The 25,356-nt window shown below is 40.3% G+C and overlaps 1 pseudogene; it reads left to right on the top strand.

The window, feature by feature from the left end:
* Positions 1 to 13,461: 13,461 nt before the first annotated feature.
* LOC146953752 (uncharacterized) lies at positions 13,462 to 23,786 on the top strand (annotated as a pseudogene).
* Positions 23,787 to 25,356: the final 1,570 nt, after the last annotated feature.

Genomic DNA, 25,356 nt, shown 5'->3' with positions numbered 1-25,356 from the left:
GCCTCAGTTAACTTTGCTTCCATGATCACTCGAAGAGATGGAATCTCCACTTCCAGAGGGAGAACTGCTTCCATACCATATACCAGAGAGAAAGGAGTTGCCCCGGTTGAACTGCGCACTGTAGTACGGTAACCATGCAAGGCAAATGGTAACATTTCATGCCAGTCTTTGTAAGTAGTGACCATTTTCTGAACAATCTTCTTGATGTTCTTGTTAGCGGCCTCAACTGCACCATTCATCTGAGGTCTATAAGGAGAAGAGTTGTGATGTTCAATCTTGAATTCTTCACAAAAAGCTTGCATCATACTGTTGTTCAGATTGGAACCATTGTCAGTGATGATTTTGTTGGGAACACCATATCGACAGATGATGTTATTCTTGATAAACTTGACAACCACTTGCTTGGTCACATTGGCATAGGAAGCAGCTTCGACCCACTTGGTGAAATAGTCAATTGCCACTAGAATGAAACGATGTCCATTGGAAGCTTTTGGTTCAATTCTTCCGATCATGTCAATGCCCCACATAGAGAAAGGCCATGGGGAAGTCATAACATTGAGAGCGTGTGGAGGCACATGAATCTTGTCAGCGTAAATTTGACATTTGTGGCATCTCTTGGCATGTTTGTGGCAATCACGCTCCATAGTTATCCAGTAATAGCCGGCTCTTAACAGTTTCCTTGACATAGTGTGACCCGAAGCATGGGTCCCAAAAGTACCATCATGTACATCATGCATCAATTTCTCAGCTTCTTGTTTGTCAACACATCTTAACAAGACCATGTCATAGTTCCTCTTGTATAGGATTTCTCCGTCCAGAAGGAACCTGCTAGCCCATCGTCTCAAAGTCTTTTTATCCCTATTGGAAGCACCAGGTGGATATTCACGATTCTGCAAGAATCGTTTAATGTTGTAATACCAAGGCTTTTTATCATTCACATCTTCATCAGCTTGATCTGGCATATTTTCAATAGTAAACACATGAGCTGGTCTATCAAGACGCTGTACTTTGATTACAGGAACATCATTCCAGTGATTGACACGAAACATGGAAGACAGAGTAGCAAGAGCGTCAGCCATTTGGTTCTCATCTCGAGGGATATGGTGCAGCTCAACCTTTGTAAAGTATGTTAGCAGACGTCTTGCGTAGTCACGGTATGGGATCAGCTTCTCATGATGAGTCTCCCATTCGCCCTTTATCTGATTAATAACAAGCGCAGAATCTCCATAGATGTCAAGGTGCTTAATCCTCAGGTCAAGGGCTTCTTCAATGCCCAAGATGCATGCTTCATATTCAGCAATATTGTTTGTGCATTCAAAAGTTATTCGAGCGGTGAAAGGAATGTGATGCCCCTGTGGAGTTACAATGATGGCTCCAATTCCTTTACCATAAGCATTAACAGCACCATCAAACACCAATCCCCATTTGCTATTGGGGTCCGGCCCTTCATTGATCAGTGGCTCTTCACAGTCTTTTGCTTTCAAATACATAATCTCTTCATCAGGGAAATCAAACTTAATTGGCTGGTAATCATCAAGAGGTTGACAAGCAAGATGCTCAGCAAGGACACTTCCTTTGATTGCTTTCTGAGCTTTGTACACAATATCATATTCAGACAACAACATTTGCCAACGTGCGATCTTTCCAGTAACAGCAGGTTTCTCAAAGATGTACTTGATTGGATCCATTCGGGATATCAACCAAGTTGTATGATTCACCATATAATGACGCAGGCGTTTGGCAGCCCAAGCTAAAGCACAACAGGTCTTTTCAAGCATTGTATACCGAGTCTCACAGTCGGTGAATTTCTTGCTCAGATAGTAGATAGCATGCTCTTTCTTACCAGTCTCATCTTGCTGACCGAGAACACAACCCACTGAATCATCTAACACTGACAGGTACATAATCAAAGGCCTTCCTTCCACTGGTGGGACAAGGATAGGTGGCTCTAACAGGTATTCTTTAATGCTATCAAAAGCTTCCTGACATTCATCATTCCATACAACAGGCTGATTCTTTCTGAGCAGTTTGAAAATTGGTCCACAAGTAGTGGTCATGTGAGATATGAATCTTGAAATGTAATTCAGACGTCCGAGGAAACCTCTGACTTGCTTCTCAGTTTGAGGGGCCGGCATCTCTCTGATGGCTCGGACTTTGTCAGGGTCAACTTCAATGCCTCTTTGACTGACAATGAAGCCTAGCAAGTTTCCCGATCTTACACCAAACGTGCACTTGTTAGGATTCAATCGCAGCTTGTACTTTCTCAATCTTTCAAACATCTTTTTCAAATACACGACATGCTGCTCTTCATCACTTGACTTCACAATCATATCATCGACATATACCTCAATCTCTTTGTGAATCATATCATGAAACAGAGTGGTCATACCCCTTTGGTAGGTAGCACCAGCATTTATCAAGCCAAACGGCATCACTTTATAACAGAACGTTCCCCACGGAGTGATGAAGGACGTCTTTTCTCTATCTTCAGGAGACATTCGTATCTGATTATAACCAGAGAAACCATCCATAAAGGAGAACACTTTGGATTGAGCAGTACTGTCAACAAGCACATCAATATGAGGCAATGGGAAGTTATCTTTTGGACTGGCTTTGTTCAGATCTCTGTAATCAACACACATTCGAACTTTCCCATCTTTCTTTGGTACTGGTACGATGTTGGCAATCCACTCAGGATACTCAGCTGTCATGAGGAAACCCGCATCAATCTGCTTTTGCACTTCAGCCTTGATCTTAAGAGCCATGTCTGGACGAGACTTTCTCAATTTCTGCTTGACAGGAGGACATTCAGGTCTTGTCGGTATCCGGTGTTCCACAATCTTGGGATCTAGACCCGGCATATCTTCATAGGACCATGCAAAGACATCTGGATAATCATGGAGAAGCTGAATGATCTTCTTTTTCACTTCTGGCTCAAGTGCAGCACCGATCTTGATCTCTCGCTTATTCTCTTCAGTACCCAGGTTGATGAGTTCAATCTCTTCCTGGTGAGGCTGAATGGCTCTTCTTTCTTGCTCAAGCAGTGGAGTGATCTCATACGGTATCTCCTCATAATCATCATCCTCATCTTCAGCTTCATATACAGGGAATTCAAAATTTGGAGGAACCATAGGGTCACTGTGTTCAACGGGTTTATTATGGTTCAATCTGCATAATATGATTGGGATGATTTTTAGAAAAAGTTTTTCATGCAGATTTTTGAAATTAATAAGAAAATAACAAATGTTTTGGTTTTTTCTGGCATTACCATTATTTCCAAGAAAAGGCACTAAAAAGTAAAAAACAAAGAGTCGTGAAAAAGACGACAACTTTTATTGAAAACGGCAATGCCGAAACAAACACGCCCTTACAATGATATCACTTTCGCCTTGGGCAGAGCGAAAGGATTGTTATTTTGAAAACAAAAAAAAACATGAGCAACACGACACATTACATGGAAGCATGCATGACTAAAGGAACATCAATAGCCTCCCAATTTCTCACAGTGCCTCCTGGTATAACAAATGCAGGCACGTAACCACCTTCAGCAGCATCTTCAGTAATAGCATTGATGTACCCAGCACTGTAGAAAGTTCCCTTTGAAACAGCAGATGTCGGGGAGAATCCAAGGCCCTCTTTACGCTTGTTTTCCAGAATCTGAATCACTTTGCCCCAGCCAGCAGCTTGCCCTGCCTGGACAGCCCTCTGGGCATCCTTCAACGAAGCCATGCTAGCACCAGCCCTCCGGGGTTCTGCACCCTCAACAGTCAATCCTTGAAACGACGTCCCTTCAGCGGACCCTGCTTCAACACAAGAGAAAGATGATATTTGGCTAACCAGAAATGCCTCCTCACCATATACAGTGACAACCTTACCGTTCCTCATGAACTTGAGCTTCTGATGCAAAGTGGACGTGACTGCTCCCGCGTCGTGGATCCAGGGTCTACCGAGAAGGCAACTGTAGGAAGCGTTGATATCCATGACTTGGAAGGTAATCTGAAAGGTCTCAGGGCCAATGGTAATTGGCAAGTCCACTTCCCCGAGAACATCTTTGCGGGATCCATCAAAAGCTTTAACCAGATAGCTGCTACCCCTCAGAGAAATTCCATGATGACTTAACTGCCTTAGTGTGGATTCAGGCATTACATTCAGAGACGATCCAGTGTCCACCAATACGTTGGACATCATATCAGACCCACAGTGCACCGAGATATGTAGAGCCAAGTTGTGGCGTTTCCCTGCTTCGGGAAGTTCCTCATCACCGAATCCCAATTTGTTGCAGGCAGTGATATTACCCACTATCCCATTGAATTGCTCCACAGGGACTTCGTGGTCAACATAGGCTTGCTCAAGTATCTTCATTAACACTTTCATGTGAGCTTCTGAGCTCATGAGCAGAGACAAGATGGATATCTTTGATGGGGTTTGTAACAGCTGATCAACAATCTTATAGTCACTTTTCTTGATAAGCCTCAGGATTTCGTCCAGATTGGACTCCTCAATAGATTGGCCTGCTGGACCGGTGTTCTTGTCGACAGGAGGAGCAACTGGTGGAGCTATCGAAGCAATAGGTGTCACCACCTTCTTCTGAAACAAGGGTGGACGGACTTTTCCACTTCTCAGAGTTGTAACTTCACCGGCAACATTGTCAACTGTAGCTGGGGACACCAGAGGCACCTCTACTCCGTTCTCAACCATGGTTGCATTGTATTTGTAGGGAATTGCTTTGGTAGAGGTATAAGATACCGGACCAGGTAACCTGATCACCAAAGGCTCAACATTCTTTGCACTTTCAACAGGAGAATCATGGAACACTGGCACAATCACACATACATCACTGGTAATCAAGTGCCTTTCATCCATCAGACTCTGGATATCATCTTGCACAACACAACAGCCCATAGGATTCTGCAGACATTCTGAACAAGAATCATGATCATGTTTGAACAGAGAAGCCTGGCAAAGTTTGACATGTAATGGCACCAAGGGAGTAACGACATTACGGACATCCAACATGGGATCCTCTTGAGGAACGGGAACTCCTTCAAAGGCCTCAATCATGTTAACAGCAGCATGGTTTGGAAGCGGATTGTCAAGGACATGAGGAACACTGTTCTCAAAAGTCAACCGTCCTTTTTCTATCAGATCTTTCACAATATATTTCAGAGCAAAGCAACCTTCAACATCGTGGCCTTGAGCACCCTGATGGAATTCACATGTTAAGTCCTGACGGAACCTGGGAGGTAACGGATTAGGCAGAGGCTTGCCTGGTCTAGTAACACAGTGCCCCTTGGCCAGTAGAGTTGGGAGCAGCTCACCATACGACATTGGTATTGGTGGGAAAGAAGGCTTGGGTCGGGGACCCTGTTGTTGCTGCCGTTGCTGTTGGGCAGGAGGCTGTTGTTGTACTTGCTGGGGGATAGCATTGACGGGCATTGGTGGTTGACCCGGCGGTAGAGGATATTGCTGGTAGAATGGTGGGAAGAAAGGATGTTGAGAGTACTGCATGTAGTGGTAGGGTAGAGGTAGTTGTGTAGCAGCTGCAGGTGGGTTACCAGACACCATTCCTACGTCAGATTCTTTCCTCTTGTGATGACCATTACCGTACTTCTTCAGTGCACTGTTTGAAGATTCACCTTTCTCAAGGACAATAATACCATCTCGGACGGCCTCCTCTAGACGAGTTCCCATTGTAACCATATCAGAGAAGTTGTTTGGAGCAGAGACTATCATTCTCTCCTTATATTCCTTCTTCAGAGTCTTCAGGAATGTCTGTGTCAACTCTTCCTCATCAAGACGTGGAGAAACACGGGCAGCTGCCCCTCTCCACCTCTGAGCATATTCACGGAAGGTTTCATCTGATTTCTGAGATAGGGCTTTGAGAGAGTCCCTGTTTGGCCTCAGACGGGTATTGAACTCATATTGACCTTCAAAAGCAGCAGCGAGTTCCTCAAAAGTATGGATGTTATCTTTGCTCAGACTAGTGTACCAATCTGCTGCATCATCTGTCAAGCTACTCTGAAAGCAGTGGATCATCAGTGCATCATTGTCGGCGTAGTTAGCCATCTTTCGGACATACCGGATAACATGGTTATGTGGGCAAGAAGTCCCATTGTACTTGTCAAATTCAGGCTCTTTGAATTTCTTAGGAACCTCAAATCGGGATACCAAGCATAGATCACGAGCTTTAGCAGGAGCACCATTGTTTCCTCGACTAGCCTTGACCTCACGGAGTTCTCCAGCCAACTCCTTTAACTGTCTCTTCATAGCTTCCATTGCGGGATCTTGTCCACGCGGAGTGTCAACATCAATCACCTGTTGCACAGTGTGTACAATAGGGTCGGTAACGACGGTAGTCACCTGAGACATAACAGTGGACACAGGAATCTGTCCTTGGCCAGCAAAACCAGAGACACCAGCAGCAGTATTAGGAGAATAGTAAGCTGAGAGGCCATAAGGACGGCCGTTGGGCATAACAAAACGAGCATCAGTAGCCACAGTAGACAGTGGGATAGAGGGAATCACCTCAGCAGTAACTGGAATAGAAGTGGCTGGTTGTTCCTGTGCAGCCATCATGGTGGACATAGCGTCATGAGCCTTGGCCAAGTCTTCTTTCATAGCAGCCAATTCGGCACGGAGCTGAGCATTTTCTTCTTCAAAGTTAGCCATAATCCTTCTCTTGTGAAATCTTGTCTGATGAATTCTATCTGGTTGGTAGACTTTGCGAACACGAGCCACTTTTCAGACTGCGGCGGACAAAACCAGGAGGCAATGAGCACGAGAGAAGTTTTTTGTGATCGATGAATGCATATGATGCATGAAATGTGTTAATGCATATGCAAAAAAAAAAGACTCTTTTTGTGTTATCGAAGGGTTTTAGACAAATTATAAACTCGTAAACATTACTAAACAACAATTAACATAAACGGGGAACAAACAACCAACATATAGTTTTACAAGACAATTTCAACATAAACAAATGGAAATAACAACAGGAAATGGAAATCCTCAAGCATAGGAAGTGGAAGCGTCGTCCTCAGACTCAGACTCATAGTCGCAGTATTGTGCATAGAAGTCACGGGCACCCCTAGCCCTCTTGGAGTTTCTCATAAGCAACCTATTTTTCTCCTCAATCTCTCTCTTAGCCTTAGCTAGCTCTTTCTTCAGTGTCAAGACCTCATGAGTCTGTTGCTCATCCTTTCCATCCAAAGTTATGATCAAGTTCTCAGCCTCAAAGTATCTAGCTCTCCACTGATGCTTCTCCCGACTCTCCATAGCTAGATGCTCCTGATACATCTCCTGGGTAGGTGGGAGTAGAGGCAAAGGCATGGTAGGAATAGATGCAGACACATACCCCATAGAAGGGTAAGGCATACCAATCTCCTCAGCTTGGTTTATCACCCACTGTGTATAGGCCTCATGAGCAATACCAGACCTTACACCCATATGTTTCACCTCTTTCTTCCGAAGCTTAGTCCAAGCTTGCATGAAATCTTCTCTAATTCCGGTAGGAGCATTGGAGTAGTGAAAGAAGTAAGGAGCTGTAGCAAGATTGATGGGCTTATCTCTCATTGGGAAACCAAATTGTGGCAAAGCAAGCTCCGGGTTATAGTTGATTCCACCCCGGGTACCAAGAAGAGGTACATTAAGAAACTTTCCACCACCAAAGATAATTTCCTTGACCCTAGAAGCTGGAGTGAGCCAAACCACTTCATTAGGAGTGAGAGCCATGATCCTCTGTGAAATAGACCAATTCCTCGGATTGTCGTGGAAAGACTTCGGAAGGTGCGAAATAAACCACCTATAGAGGAGAGGCACACAACAAAGAATGTATCCACGACCTTTGTTAGAACGATCGTGAATAGCATGGTATGTGTCAGCTAGCAAGGTAGGAACCGGATTCTTGGAGTGGAAGATCATAATAGCATTCATGTCCACGAAGCCATCAAGATTCGGAAAGAGAATAAGCCCATAGATGAGAAGTGCAAGAATAGCCTCAAGAGTGTCCTGACAAGTGGTATTGGCTTTCCCAAGAAGATATTCTGAAGTGAACCCTCGGATACGTGCCTTAGTGACAAGATTCTTGGAGACATCGGAAGTTGTAAGATGGAGATCCTTAGCAATAACCAGAGAAGTAGGAGGATGCTCAAGTCCCGCAAAGGGTACCCCCTTAGCAATAGATAGACCCATCAAGGAAGAATAAGCCTCTAGAGTAGGCACCAACTGAAAGTCTGGGAAAGTAAAGCACCGATTCCTCGGATCATAGAATTGCACGAGAGTGTGCACAAGCTTCTCATCCACATTAGTATGAAGAATAGGAAGTAAAGCCCCATAACGGTGTCGGAAACCAGTCGGATCCTCAATCTTGAGTGCCAAATCTCTCAAACTAGCCAAATCCACTTCCTTGAACTTATAGGACTTAGTCATCTTCATTCCTACAATGTTTACAAATTCAACTTGTCTAAGCCCTTCGATAACAATGCATGATAAAAAGGTTTATGCATGAATGCACGTATGCATGAATGCATGATTATGTTCAAGTTCGGAGAAAACATGGGGGGTTGAAGTTCAAAGTCGAGGAGTCATGGGTGGACACGGTGTCCGGTGAAACTAGGGCTTTAGGATAATAGTAACCGGGTTCTAAAAAGGTTCCCAAGTTGCAACCTCTCCGACGTATCTCATGGTGTGACTAGGCGTAACTCTCGAATCTCCCCAGTGAAGTCGCCAGCTGTTTTATCTTGGTTTTTCGGGTGTCAAACATTGATTACGTTTGAACCTTTTAAACCGGTGATATCTTATTTTTCCTTGGGAAGGGAAAAAGTAAGCAAAACCCTTGAGAATCGAGGTCCGGGAGTTGTTTTCGCTACGGGAAGGTGTTAGGCACCCATAACGACTATAGTATCCTATAGGAACCGTCTTTAATTTCTACGCGCGCGCTTTATTTTTAAATGCTATTTTGAAAATGTTTATTTAAACCTAAGAGTTTCTAAGTGAAGAATTGGAGAGAAAAGAATGTGTTTGGATTTTTATTTTAGTTGAATTGAAGGAATTTTGTTCCTTGCCTACGTACCCGTTTAAGGGATCAAATCCACCGTAGTTCTCTTCCAAAAAATGTTTTTGTTTTTGTTGGTTGATTTTAAGTTTGAAAATGAATTTTGAAGAATAGAAGGAGGCCTCAAGGGCATGAGATTGTAAAAAAGTGGGGTTGGATTAGTCATTTGCAAAAGAAGTCAAAGTTGGATTAGAATTCATTGAAATTTGATTAGGAAAATGGAAAAGAAAATACAATGGGATGTTGGATCCCAAGGTTTATTTGGAAAAGCTTTGAGTGAAGTTGTTCACATTTGTTTGGAAAAATTGTTTTTTTCTAAGTATAAGCCCTAGGCATACATCTAAACATACAATCCTAGACATACATCTAAACATGCATATTCTAGCTATAGTGGTGTGTGTGCATGTGTCGGTGCTTGTGTCGGTGTACATCATTAGAGTCCATTGTCCTTTACATCATACCCTAGATACATTCTATGGCCTCTTTGCTAAGAAAATTAAAAGCATGAAGGTAAAATATTACAAGAATTCCTAAATGTTTACATTCTAACTTTGGTACAAATTAATGTTGCAAGAAAGAAATAGAGATGAATATGGGATGAAGTGAAGATGCTTATGAAATGATGAGACATGAAATGAAAGGAGTTAGTAGAACATGACAATATCAAAGGAGATGAAGTAAGAGAAATACTAGAACATAAAGGATAGAAAACGAGTGCAAACATGGCTAAAATTTGTTCATAGAATGCAAGAACCATATGACCTATAATTCTCACATTCCAATACATTTTTAAAGGTTTAGAATCAGGTCTTGGAATGGGAATTAAGGCAACATGATTTACTTGGCATTTTGAAACAAATTTTAAGCATATTTACATTATTTAACTATACAACTAACTTGTAAGCTAAGCAACTAACTAAATTTCACACACAAGTACCAAAATCATGTTCAAACAGTGGTTAAGAAGTTAGAGGAACACATATCATGCATCACAAGTGTATATCAAGAATTAGAAACAAAAATTGAAACAATTTTCACCACTTTTTAACATAAAATTCGAGAAATAACCCTAAAAAAAATCTATATTTTTTTTATCCAGCTTTTTCAGTGTAAAAACAACACAAGAACATCACAAAAATACTAAGAAAATTCTATAAATTTTTCTAAGATTTTCTAAAACATTTTAAGCATGCTTGGGGGTGCAAATACGAAGTGTAACACAAGAAATAGCAAGAAAGAATGCAAGGAGGTATGGTCTGCGCAGAACAAAAGGTCCAGGCCCAATGATGGATGGATCTTGGATCATCCAAACGCACCTGGGGCGTTGGATTGATCCAGATCGTTCTAATCTAGATCAGACGGTGGCTAGTACATGGTTTAGGAATGAACCAGACTGGTTCAGGTGAACCGGTCTGGTTCACACTCCTTTAAAAGGCCAAAAGGCCGGTCCAAGGCCACTTCTCACTTCTCCTTCTCTCTCTTCTCTCAAAACTAGAGTGAGAAGCTCTCACCTCTCTCTAGAGTTCCGTCGTCTTCTCCGACGAGCACAATTGTGCAGGTACGGTGGCTCGCCGGTGGCGCCGCCGTACCTGAGACTTTTTCTAAAACAAAACACACCGTTGTGCTCGTCTTGATCTCCTCTTTACGATTCTGACACTGATTTTTCAAAACTAAGCATGGATTCACACAGATCTACACTTGCACCTATGACTTAGGGTTTCGAAAATTTCTTCTGATTTCTTTGAAACTAAACCCTATCCTGGCTTAATTTACATGCTGATGATGAATTCATGCTTTAAATTGAAGAACAAACGGTGAACCTTCATGATTTTTGAAATTAGGGTTTCGTTTTCACTTTTTCGAATCCTTTCGAAGTTTTTACTTCGATTCACCGTTTAACTTCACTTTTAATCCTTCGATGATGATTTGAAGCAAGAACGAGAAGGAATTGTGTGTTTACCTGATTTTGTTTGGAGATTCGAACAATTAGATCCTGCGAAGCTTCTGGTAAGTCTTGAACTGAAAATAAATCAGTTATTCTTTCTCTTTTTGCTTCACTGGTTCAGAATTCACTTCGATCTTCTCTTCTTTTCACTCTTGATGCCTCGCTTTCTGTGATCGTTCAGGTTTGTCACCTAGGTGATGAACTTGAGCTTCGAATTGCAGAAGAAAGAGTTCGATGATGAAGATTCTTCAATGAATCTCTGAGAACTGCTTCAAATTCATCGCCATTGATAGAAATTAGGGTTTGTGTTCTTCGGTGTTCTTGAGTTTTTGGAGGTTTTGATCGTAACAGAATAGAGAGAGAAAGAGAAATTCTGTTTCTGCGTGTTTGATGTGTTGGCAAATTGTGAATGGTGATTCTGACACATTGCAGTGAATGCTCCTTTTATAGGGAGCCATGTGGCCTTGGTGGCCAATGAAAGCTTGCCACCTGTTCTGGACTTGTAACTAATTCGAACTGGACTGAAAATTTGCTTAAGGACCTTTGTGCAATTTCTGGACTTTGAGGGACTAACCTGCAAAATTGTTAAGAAACCTGGACTAAAGTGTAATTTGACCAAAAGATTTAAAAAGTTTGACTTAAAAAACGGATAAAGAAAAAGGACCTAAAAGAAAATAAGGTGACTTAAGGGATTGAAACGCAATTTTGGACACTTTGGACTTTTAAAAAAAACTAAAAATAAAATTGAAAATAAAAAATGATAATTTGACTGAACGTAAAGTGAAACGTCTAAAATTTTGACAAAACGGACTAAAACGAACCAATGGCCTGAATGAGGTACTTTAAAGTACCTCTCTGCCAAAATTTCGTGTGAAATGACCAAAATGCCCCTGGGGCTAAAACGACTGTAAATGACTCAGATACGAATTTTAAAATGGATTTTTAACAAGGGATTGAATCAAAGACTCATATAAGCAAAATTAAAAGACTCAGAGACAATTTTTAGGATTTAAACAGTGACTTGACACTTGAAATGACCAAAATGCCCCTAAGGGCAAAACTGACTCAAAATGACTTCAAATGCAAATTTTGGAATGGATTTTGACATAGAATGAAACAAGGACTTATTCAACCTATTTGAAAGGACTCAACCAAAATTTTGAAAGGCTGAGAGAAATTTGACATATGGAAATGACTAAAATACCCTTGCATGTGAATTTTGCAAATAACATTGAAATAAAATGCAGAGAAAGATGTAATTGATCAGAGACAGTTCAAATGACTTATAATGCAAGAAAAGAAGAATTGATTTAGTATTTTTAGGTCCAAAATTAGGGTATGACAAGTGGACATGGAAGGCTATGTAGAAACTCAGAAGCTGTCCGGATACTTCAAGATGCTAAATGGGCCAACGTATGTGAACTTGGTCAAAGATTTTTGGTTAAGTGCTGAAATCGTCAATGGAAAGCCTGTGAAGGTAGCAGGTAAACAAGCTGGGTCGAAGAAAGGAAAGATGGAGATAGAGTTGAATCCCACTTCCTTCAGTAGACTTGAGATAAGGTCTGAAGTGATGGGTATTCCCGTAACCATCACAGAGGAGATAATTGCTAAAGCTTGTAGAATGAATGCAGAAGGAAGGTTCCAAGAAATAGTTAAGAAGGATGATGTCCTGCTGCAAAACTACTACAACACTCTTCTGGGTGGTAACAAAGATGCTAAGCCTTCTGTAATGGAGATTCACAACAGAATGTTGGTGAAATTCAGTAACGATTGCTTCTTTCAAAGAGCAGGTGGGTCTGATCAACCCAACAACCAACAGAAGCTAGCAATTTACTTCATGACCAATCTGGAAAAGATAAACTTTCCAAGATATGTAATGGATCATCTCTGCTGGGCTATTAATGAAGGCACAGTCAAAGGAAGGAAACAAGTGCCCTATGGAAGATTGCTCTCTGAGATCTTTTATCAAGGGAGAGTGCTGGATTTATTGAGAAAGACAAGGGATGCTTCTGATAAATGCTTCGAAGTTTCTACTGCAGAGAAGACTATCAGTAGCAAGACATTGCATTCTATGCACTTATTCAAGACAGCCCCTAAAGATGAGAAGTGGTTAGAGATGACAACTGCTGAAACTGAGATAATCAGGGACTTTCCTCCCATCTTTAAGGAAAGTGACTCTGATTTCCTAGTTCAATCAGTTGCTAAGTATGTCTTGGAGGAAGATGCAAGCTCTCAGGAAGTAACTACTCCTATTAAGACCAAAGGGAAGCAAGTTAGAGGAGTTACTGCGTCAGAAGCCACTGATAATAAGCGTAAGCAAAAGAAGGATGCCAAGAGAAAGAGAGGGAAAGCTGAAACAGTTTACTACAAGGAAAAACTGGATGAAGCTCTTGAGGAGATAGAAGAAGAAGAGGCTGAGCCAAAGCTGAAAAGGAAGAAGGCTCCTGTTGACAAGAAAAGTTCCATGGTTGAAATGACTCCAGCCATGAAGAGAATGGCTAAGGATCTTTCTGATGACTTTTTAGCAAATAGGCAAGAACGGAAAGCCATGAAAGAACTTGAAAAAGAACAGGAAGGAGAGAGGACTCTAATAGTGGATGGAGCTGTTGCTGAAAATGTAGAGCAAGTTCAGAATCTTGAAACTTCAGATGCAGTAGATAACTCTGCAATGTTATCTAAGGTACATCAAGTTTCTCACACATCTTGTAGCACATCCTCTATTCCTTCTGAAGACACATCTCTTCTAGATCACCTAGAAAGTCATTATCTAGGTGAACTACCTCAATCTGGCTTTAACACAACCTCAGAGAAAGCCTCTGAGACAACTCCAGAAGCAGCTGCTTCTGATAAAGTTGTTTCAGAAGACCCCCCACAACAAAAACCTTCTCCAGAAAAAGCCTTTTCACCCCCTCAATCTTCACCCCCTACAACTTCATCACCCCCAATTGTTCCTGAACCATCTGTTCCTAAACAACCAATTCCTCAAAAGACCGTTCCTGAACATTCTGTTCCTGAACAACCAGTTACTAAACCCACTTTTGAACCTGAACCTAAAACTGCCGCTCCTGAACACATTGTTCCTGAGCTAACCTCTGCTTCCATATCTTCTTCACCAGTTCAAGTTATCAAGATCACCCATCATACTGGTGTATGTGATATGGACACAGACTCTGAGGATGATCAATATGATCATGCCTCTGATATGGTAGTTGACCCCACTCCTGACCAACCATCAACTAGCCAATCCTTAACTACAAATGACCAATCTTCATCAAACCAACCAATTGTTCCCCTAGCCCCTCCAAAACCCTCTAAACAACCTTACCCTCCCACCATTTTCCTGGATTCTCAAGTACTAAAAGATGTGTGGGAAGATATTGCTTCTGAAGTTCTCAGACTGATAGCAGGAAGAAATGACTTGGGTCATACAATAAGCTATCAGAAGCAATGGAAAAGGATCAAGGAAAGGGTCATCAACCTGATTTCAGAGCTGCATGATTCCTGCATAGAGGCTCAAGAGCAAGCCAAGCAGAAGCTGGAAGATTGGTTGAATGGAATTGAAGAGAATGCTGGAGATGTAGAAATTCTTGGTACTTGGGTGAAGAATCCACTCAGTATCAGAGGCAGAAAACCTGATGAATTCCTGCCTAAGGAGCTGCATCTGATCATTCCTTCTGAGATCCTGGAAAAGGTTGATGCACCTAACCTGGCTCTAGCTCAGGAGAACAAGGTGCTCAAGGAAGAAAATGAGAGGCTGGAAACAGAGCTACTGGAGCAGAAGCTGAAGATATCAAAGTTGGAAGCTGATATGCAAGAAGCCAAGATCAGAGAAGACACCTACATAACAGAGATGGACAAGAAATATGCTGATGTTCAAGAGCTTCTGAAGAAGATTTTAGAAAAATAAGCCAAACCCATAGTTGCACACCTTTAGCTTATTTTTTTTCTCTTTAGGCTTTTGATATTCTTAGTTCTTTTCTGCTTCTGATCCTTTTTCGCTTCTGATATCATCTGCTTCTGACATCTTCTTGCTTCTGAATATCATTAACTGTTTATACCTTGTGTGATATTATTTGCTTTGATAATAATGCTTGCTATGACTGTTTATTTAATTTTTGAAGATGGTTAATATGCTTTAAAATGTTTTGAATTATGCTCTGAACCTTTAATCTTATGTTTTTCTCATCTCTTCTTTTTGTTTATGTCTTTTTGCTAATGACAAAAGGGGGAGTATATGTGATAGTATTTAAAGGCTCTGAGTCCCATTAATTAATATTTGAAAATTTTGAAAAATTCTATCCTTTTTTATCGGTGTATCAAAAAGGGGGAGTATCAAATTTCAAATAAAAATTAATTGAACCATTCTTCTTATCTATAAGTCAATTCTTTCAATTTTTTAAGCTCTGATATTATTGTGCGAAAAATGAATTTAATTAACCTGGATAGAACTTAGGGGGAGCTTACAAACCTCACCTTAAAGACTATCAGACTCAGGGGGAGTTAGAGCTTACAAACCTCAGACTCTGAGCTTACAAACCTCAGAAACCCGAAAGTCAACTCGTTAATTAGATTAACAACAATTGACCAATTCTAAATACTATTGTTTGTCATCATCAAAAAGGGGGAGATTATTGGAACAAAATGTGTTTAACAATGAACCTTAAAGAGTTTTGATGATAACAAGGTATTAAAAATTGTAAATTGGACTAGCTAATATTTGTTCAAGTGTACAGGATCACAGTTAAAAAGTTACATTATTAATTGGTTCTGAATGAGCAAATAAAGAGCAAAAGAAAATGAAGCTTAGGTGATTCTGAAGATAGTAAAAGCGCTCCTGAAGTCAAGCTGCTCCTGAAGAAATAGTGCTCCTGAAGAATAGTGCTCCTGAAGACAAGAGGTCCAGAAGCCACATTATCAGAAGCTGCATCATCAGAAGCTGCATCATCAAAAGCTGCATCATCAGAAGCTGCATTATCAGAAGTCATTTCACCAGAAGCTGAAGATCAACTGGATTTGCAGAAGATTCAAAGATTGAAGAATCTACATTGCAAAAGCTGTCTATTGGATTCGAAAACACAGCAGAAAATTAGTGGAACATTGCAACGGTCATTTCAAAGGTGTTTGAAGGCATGTGCTTGCAATTTGGACGAAAGCGTTGACATTGTACTTTGTACGAATTGTACAACCACGTTCTCCACTACTCTGTTTTGTGTCCACGCTACAAGACAAGAAAACAGCTCCAGAATACGGCTTCGCCTGCTTAGATGTTCCTTTGGATAAGGAATGGATTTCAAATTTGTTCTTCATAGGACAACAACCAAATCAGGCAAAATATCATTGGTGAAAGATCAAGCTTCAACAACGACTCTATGGTGTGCTGGCAATTTCACAACGTCTCTTTCACACCTCTATATAAAGGAGTGAAGACCTAGAGATTTGGTAATGCAAGAACGCTGAACGAAAGACTCACGAGATTTTTACAAGTGCCAAACCTCTGCTGAAATTGTTCTGCATTCACTTAGAATTTCTGTGTCTCAAAGTCATATCTTAGAAATTCTTAAGTCCATTGAGTCTGTATCTAATTTGTATTGTGAGCACCTCTGATTGTATATCAAGTGTTCAACCTTAAACAATTTTCTGTGTAATTTTGTTTAGTTAGGAAGTCTCTTGCAGTTGTGCTTGAGCAGGAAGTCTCTTGATTGTGTTCTTGAGCAAAGGAAGTCTCTAGCTTGTGTGCTTGAGCAAAGGAAGTCTCTAGCTTGTGTGCTTGAGCAAAGGAAGTCTCTTGCTTGTGTGCTTGAGCATTTGTAATCAGATATTACTCATAGTGAACTCTCCTTGGAAGTGCAAGGGGGACAGGACTACTTCCGGTTTGTGGAAGGAACCTGTATAATTGCTTTGTGTCTTTCTTCTTCTCTCTCTCTGTTTTATACCGCTGCATATAGATTCTGATAATCACTTCAGAAGCTGTCTCGCTTAGCTTCTGATCAGTGTGTTCAGTTTTTAGGAGAAATGAAGAATTTTCCAAAACACAATTCAACCCCCCCTTCTTGTGTTTTTCTCACCTTCACGATTTTCATTCCATTCACTTCCAAAAGTAGCCAAACTCTGCCAAAATTTTCCCAGAACCCTAACCTACGATTTTCTAACCCTTTTCTACCACAAATCTTCATCTTTTCATCTTCCAATCATCAAACCATCACCATAAACCTTCATCTTCACCCACAAACAAACCAAATCCAACATCTCTATCATCTCCACTCCAACCCTAACCCTAACATCCATTTTTTTTTTCTCCAAACCCTAACCCTAACCATGGTGGAAACAAGGAACAAAGGCAAGTCCCAAGCCACATCCCAACCATCCAAAAAGGCCAAAATAGCCCCCAAACGTAAACAGCCCGTTAAACCTAGCCCTAACACCGCACCATCATCGTCCATAAACCACCGGTTTTACAATAATGCTGCCCGTGACCGTTTCAAGGACATCCGAGGCTATAAGGTTATCCCGGAGAGAGGATTTGATTTCACCAAACTCATCTCCAACCCCGAGTTCCATCAGGTGATCACTGAGAAAGGGTGGGAGTCCCTTGTTAGTATGATTTTTGAGCAGGCCAACAAAACTATTGGGATAGAATTCTATTCCAATGCTAGGTATATGGGGAGGTGTTATACCCTAATTTTGGACCTAAAAATACTTGTTCAAAATTTTCTTTCATCTTTGATATATGTCTATTACTTTTAATTGCCAATTTGCTATTGTTTACATTTACATTTTACTCTGCTTTATCTCTCAACTTAGCTTTACAAGTCTTTCAACTGTGTATTTGTCCATGTTCTCTTGCATTTTAAGTCATCCAAAAACATCTTTCTTGCATTTTAAGTCATTTGATATGTCTCTGATCAATTGCATCTTTCTCTGCATCTTATTTCAATATTATTTGCAAAATTCATGAAAAAAAGGGTATTTTAGTCATTTCCTATGTTAAATTTTCTTTCAATCTGTGAAAAATTGTTTGAGTCTTTTCAGTTGGTTTGAATAAGTCTTTATTTCAATTCTATGTCAAAATCCATTTCAAAAAATTGCATTTGAAGTCATTTTGAGTCAGTTTAGCCCCTAGGGGCATTTTAGTCTTTTCATGTGTTAAAACTCTGTTTAATTTCTAAAAATTGTCTCTGAGTCTTTTTCAATTGGTTTAAATAAACTCTTGCTTTAATTCCATGATAAAATCCATTTTAAAATTGCATCTGAGTCATTTTGAGTCGTTTTAGTCCCTAGGGGCATTTTGGTCATTTCACACGAAATTTCGACAGAGAGAGGTTACTTTAAAGTACCTCATTTAAGTAGTTGGTTCATTTTAGTCCATTTTGTGATTTTTATTGGTTTCACTTTACGTTTATTCCAAATTACTTTTTTTTAATTCAATTTTATTATTTTTTTCCCTTTAAAATCTTTTCCAATTTGCATTTTGGTCCTCCAAGTCAAACTTTTATTTTTTAGTTCTTTTTTGGTCAATTGCGTTTTGGTCCCCAAAGTTTTAAAAATTACAGTGTAGTCCTTTCTTAAAAAAGATTTGCAGTTTGGTCCTTTTTTTAAAAATCTGCAGGTTAGTCCACAACTTCTCTTTTTTGCAGAAAAGCCCTCAAGTCCAAAAGGCCAGTCAAGTCCAAAATCAGTTAAGGTCCAGAATGCCTGGCAAGCCCTTATTGTCTCTCAGGCACACATGTCAAGCTATAAAAGGTCCTAATCATCACAATCCCACTCAGATTGCGCCAACACATCAAAAATCACAGAAACAGATCATCACCTTCTCTCTCTATTCTGTTACGATCAAAAAGCCAGAAATAACAAGAAGACGAAGAACACAGTGAAAACCCTAAGTTTCCAGAACAACGAATTGAACTGAATTGAAGCTAGTTCGTTGCAATTCTCAGAGATTCGAGTTCGAATCTTCATCATCGAATTGAAGGAACTGCAATTCAAGCACAAGTTCGAAGAAATTGTGCGATCACAGTTCAAAAGGGAGAAAAGAAGAGAGATCGAAGCAGAATCAAACCAGTGAAGAAGAAGAAAAGAAGAACTGATTTATTTTCAGTTCAGAACTTACCAGAAGCTTGCAAGGATCTATTCGTTCGAATCTCCAATCAAACTCAGGTAAACACATAAAGACCTTCTCGTTTTTACTCATAATCATCATCGAAGGCTAAAAATTGAAAATAAACGGTGAATCGAAGTGAAAATTTTGAAAACGTTCGAAAAAACTTTGAAACCAAAACCCTAAAATGTAATCTCTCCAAGATTCACCGTTTATTTCATGAATCCGAGTTCATAATCATCATCAGCGAAAAAAATAGGTTAAACTAGGGTTTAGTTCCAAGAAGATCAGAAAAAGATTTGAAACCCTAGGAACGTAAGCTTCAAGCATAGATCTGTTCAAATCTAAGCCTCATTTCCAGAAACGAGTGTCAAAACCATGAAGAGGAGTCCAAGACGAACACAACGACATAAAAATTTTTCAGAAAAAGGGTTCAGGTACGACGACGCCACCGGCAGCCACCATACCTCCGTCGTAGTGTTCGTCGGAGAAGACGACGGAATCTTAGAGAGAAGTGAGAGCTTCTCTCACTAGGTTTGAGAGAAGAGATAGAAAGAGAAGTGGGAAATGGCCTTGGACCGGTCCCTTGTGTTTTTAAAGGGACGTGAACCAGACCGGTTCACTTGAACCAGTCTGGTTCACTCCTGGACCATCTGCTTGCACCGTTTGATCTAGGGTTTAGGATCCTGGATCAATCCAACGTCCCTGATACGTTTGGATGGTCCAGGATCCATATTCCCTTTGGGCCTGGGTATTTCTTTCTGTTTTTGTTGTTTTTTTGCTATGTGCACTTGTTTACCTGCTATATACACCCCTGCATGCTTATTTTTGTTTTATAAAATTCCTAAAAATTTTCCTATGTGTTCCTGATCCTTTTCTTGATATTTTTGTGATGATATTATGTGTCAAATCTTGATTAAAAATGTGTGGTATTTTTTTGATTGTTGTTTACTATTTTTTGTAAAAAATGTGAAGTTTTTATATGTTCTTGAGTCTAAAAATTTTCTAAAAAAATTCTAAAATTTTCATATACATTTCTTGTTAATTTTGTGGTGTTTTTGTGATGAATTTTGCACTTTAAAACTTGATGAAATAATGTGATGTGTTTCTTGTTATTTTGTGATGTTGTTGTATTAAAAATTTGTGAAAAGCACATGCTCTTGATCCCTAATCATGATACATGATATTAATTTGAGAAGTGAGAGCTTGCAGTAGATTTTCTTGCTATTTTGAAGTGTTTTAATGCATGTGAATATATTGTGAGTTTACTTGTCTTACAAGTTATGTGAATATTGTTTGTGAAAATTAAATGCCAAATATGCCTAAAATATAACATGATTCTTTGACTTGAATGTGTTCTTGTAATTCTCATTTTGTTGATTGTGATGAGAATCTTTGAACATTGTCATGATATGGGAATTATAGGCCATACACTTGTCTTATTATCATGATAAATTTTAGGCATATTTTGCTAAGAGTTTAATCACCTTTTTTAGTTTTGTGCCACTTTGTTTAATGTTCCTTTTGCTTATAATTTTCATGCTATTGTACCTTATCCTACTAACCATTTCATTTCATGTTTCATTCATTCATAAGCATTCCTTATCTCACTTCGTTTCCATAGCTTTAAAGATTTAGTTTGTAAAAACCTAGGATTTTTTGTACTTTACTTTTATGCAATTTCAATTCTTGCAAGACCATATCATGTAAACTAGGGCATGATGTAAAGGACAATGGACTCTAATGATGTACACCGACACAAGCACCGACACATGCACACACATCACATAGATATTTTTAGGAGTATAGCTAGGATATGCATGTTTAGATGTATGTTTAGGATTGAATGTTTAGATGAATGCCTAGGGTTTACACTTAGAAAAAAAAAATCATTTTTTTTAAAACAAACATGAATAATATCACTCAAATCATTTTCACAATAAACCTTGGGATCCAAAATCCCATTGATTTTCTTTTTTTATTTTCTTAATCAAATTTCAATGAAAATTAATCATACTAGACTCCTTTTGCAAAATAACTAATTCCACCTCACATTTTCCAAATCTTATGCCCTTGATGCCTCTCTCTCTCATTCTTCAAAATTCCAATTTTCAAACTTAAAATCAACCAACAAAAACAAAAACATTTTTTGGAAGAGAACTACGGTGGATTTGATCCCTTAAAAGGGTACGTAGGCAAGGAATCAAAATTCCTTCAATTCAAATAAAATAAAAATTCAAACATTCTTCTCCCTCCAATTCTTCACTTAGCAAACTTTAGGTGTAAATATCACTTCTTAAATAGCATTTAAAAATAAAGCGCGCGCGTAGAAAATAAAGACGGTTCCTATAGGATACTATAGTCGTTATGGGTGCCTAACACCTTCCCGTAGCGAAAACAACTCCCGGACCTCGATTCTCAAGGGTTTTGCTTATTTTTTCCCTTCCCAAGAAAAAAATGAGATATCACCGGTTAAAAAGGTTCAAACGTAATCAATGTTTGACACCCGAAAACCAAGATAAAACAGCTGGCGACTTCACTGGGGAGATTCGAGAGTTACGCCTAGTCTTTATTTCCACGCTTGCGCTTTCGTTTTTACTTGCTTCTTTTTGTTTTGTTTTCTGATGTGAATAAATGTTTAAATTCTTGCAAACGTGTGGCGTGAGAATATCAAAAGTCCTACACCCGGGCTGAGTGAACTTAGGATTTAGGGGGGATATAATCGACAATTCATTCCGGGGGTTGCCTCGTGTTTTGGATTATGCGATCAATCCCACATAGCTGAGGCATTTTGGGGGTGATGTTGTCGGCGCGTGTTGTCGCGTTTAGGCACTTTACTTCGAATTGTTCTATGACGCTATGAACCGTAGATAACCGAACCCATCCATGGCCATTTTCTAGGATGTAGTGCGGAGGCTAAACCAAGTGTTGTCTCGAGTTTTAGTCGTCACGCGATACTTCACTCAAGTTAGACCTTCTTATGGATAATCATGGAGCAAGTGTCGTCTCGTGGCACCATGATATACGCAAGAAAGGTTGCAACTTGGGAACCTTTTTAGAACCCGATTACTATTTCCTAAAGCCCTTGTTTCATCGGACATCGTGTCCACCCATGACTCCTTGACTTTGAATTTCAACCCACCATGTTTTCTCCGTACTTGAACATAACCATGCATACATGCATACATGCATAAACTTTTTTCCATGCATTGTTATCAAAGGGCTTAGACAAGTTGAATTTGTAAACATTGTAGGAATGGGGAAGACTAAGTCCTACAAGTTCAAGGAAGTGGATTTGGCTAGTTTAAGGGAGTTGGCACTCAAGATCGAGGATCCGACTGGTTTCCGACATCGTTACGGGGCTTTACTTACTATTCTCCAGACTAATGTGGATGAGAAACTTATGCACACTCTAGTGCAATTCTATGATCGGGAGTATCGGTGCTTTACTTTTCCCGACTTTCAGTTGGTGCCTACTTTAGAGGCTTATTCTTGCTTGATGGGTCTATCTATTGCAAAGGGGGTACCCTTCGCAGGACTTGAGAATCCTCCTACTCCATTGGTTATTGCTAAAGATCTCTACCTCAAGACCACCGATGTTTCCAAGAATCTTGTCACTAAGGCTCACATCCGAGGATTCACTTCGAAGTATCTACTTGAGAAAGCCAACCTCAAAACCACTTGTCAAGACACTCTTGAGGCTATTCTTGCACTTCTCATCTATGGGCTTATTCTCTTTTCAAATCTTGATGACTTCGTGGACATGAATGCTATTATGATCTTCCACTCCAAGAATCCGGTTCCTACTTTGCTAGCTGACACATACCATGCTATTCACGATCGATCCGGCAAGGTTCGTGGATACATCCTTTGTTGTGTGCCTCTCCTCTATAGGTGGTTTATTTCGCACCTTCCGAAGTCTTTTCATGATAATCCAGAGAATTGGTCTATTTCACAGAGGATCATGGCTCTCACTCCTAATGAAGTGGTTTGGCTCACTCCAGCTTCTAGAGTCAAGGAAATTATCTTTGCTGGTGGGAAGTTTCTTAATGTACCTCTTCTTGGTACCCGGGGTGGAATCAACTATAACCCGGAGCTCGCCTTGCGACAATTTGGTTTCCCGATGAAAGAAAAGCCCATCAATCTTGCTACATCTCCTTACTTCTTCCACTACTCCAATGCACTCACAGGAATAAGAGAGGATTTCATGGAAGCTTGGTCTAAGCTTCGAAAGAAAGAGGTGAAGCATATGGGTGAAAGGTCCGGTGTTGCTCATGAGGCCTATACACAGTGGGTGATAAACCAAGCTGAGAAGATTGGTATGCCTTACCCCGCCATGAGATATGTGTCCGCATCTATTCCAACCATGCCTTTGCCTCTACTACCACCTACTCAGGAGATGTATCAAGAGCATCTAGCTATGGAGAGTCGAGAGAAGCATCAGTGGAAGACTAGATATTATGAGGATGAGAACTTGATTATGACTTTGGATGGAAAGGATGAGCAGAAGACTCATGAGGTCCTGACACTGAAGAAAGAGTTGGCTAAAGCTAGGAAAGAAATTGAAGAAAAGGATAGGTTGCTTATGAGAGACTCCAAGAGGGCTAGGGGTGCCCGTAACTTCTATGCACGATACTGCAGCTATGAGTCTGGGTCTGAGTCTGAGGATGATACTTCCACTTCCTATGCTTGAGGATTTCTTTTTCCTGTTGTTATTTCCAGTTTGTTTATGTTGTTTTACATTTTAAAGTCTATCCCTTGGCTTAGCATTTCAAAGGGAATCATCTCGTAAGACTTTATGATGTTTGTTTGTTTTGTCTGGTTTTGATGTTTCAATTGTTTAGTAATGTTTACAAGCTTCTAATTTGTCTAAAAAACCCTTCGATAACACAAAAAAGAGTCTTTTTGCATATGCATTAACACATCTCATGCATCATATGCATTCATTGGTCACAAAAGACTTCTCTCGTGCTCATTGCCTCCTGGTTTTGTCCGCCGCAGTCTAAAAAGTGGCTCGTGCTCGTAAAGTTTACCAACCAGATAGAGTTCATCAAACAAGACTGTACAAGAGAAGAATCATGGCTAACTTTGAAGAAGAAAATGCTCAGCTCCGCGCCGAATTGGCTGCTATGAAAGAAGACTTGGCTAAGGCTCATGGCGCTATGTCCACTATGATGGCTGCACAAGAACAGCCAGCCACATCTGTCCCAGTTTCTACTGAAGTGATTCCATCTATTCCACTGTCTACTGTGATGTCTGATGCTCGGTTTGTTATGCCCAATGGACACCCTTATGGACTCCCGTCTTTCTATGCTCCTAATACTGCGGCTGGTATTTCTGGTATCGGCAATCAAGGACAAATTCCTGTGACAACTTTTGCTACTACACCTACTTCTATGCCTCAAGTGACTACTGTTGTTACCGACCCTGTTGTACACAATGTGCAACAGGTGATTGATGTTGATACTCCGTGTGGACAAGATCCTATAATGGAGTCTATGAGACAATAGTTAAGAGAGTTAGCTGGAGAACTCTGTGAGGTCAAGGCTAGCCGTGGGAACGGTGTTTCTGCTAAGGCTCGGGATCTATGCTTGGTATCCCGGTTTGAGGTTCCTAAGAAGTTCAAAGTGCCAGATTTTGACAAATACAATGGAACTTCTTGTCCACATAGCCATGTCATTCGGTACGTCCGAAAGATGGCCAACTACGCAGATAATGATGCGCTGATGATCCACTGCTTCCAGGATAGCTTGATGGAAGATGCGGCAGACTGGTACACTAGTTTGAGCAAAGACAATATTCATACTTTTGAGGAACTTGCTGCTGCTTTTGAAAATCACTATGAGTTTAATACCCGCTTAAAGCCGAACAGGGATTCTCTTAAGTCCTTGTCTCAGAAGTCAGATGAAACCTTCCGTGAATACGCTCAGAGATGGAGAGGGGCAGCTGCCCGTGTGTCTCTTCGGCTTGATGAGGAAGAATTAACACAGACATTCCTGAAGACTTTGAAGAAGGAATATGTTGAAAGAATGATAGTCTCTGCTCCAAATAACTTCTCCGACATGGTTACTATGGGAACACGTCTAGAGGAGGCTGTCAGAGAGGGTATCATTGTTCTTGAAAAAGGGGAATCTTCAGCCAGCGCACCTAAGAAGTATGGTAATGGCCACCATAAGAGGAAAGAATCCGAAGTAGGGATGGTATCTGGTAACCAGCCTAAAGCTGCTGCTCAGTCACCTCTACCCTACCCATACATGCAGTACT

This window comes from Medicago sativa, chromosome 1, assembly GCF_051527215.1.
Source record: "Medicago sativa cultivar Bolivia chromosome 1, Bolivia_mono, whole genome shotgun sequence".
NCBI lineage: Eukaryota > Viridiplantae > Streptophyta > Magnoliopsida > Fabales > Fabaceae > Medicago > Medicago sativa.
Note: the sequence above shows the minus strand (reverse complement) of the source record. Positions and strands in the feature narration are given on the sequence as shown.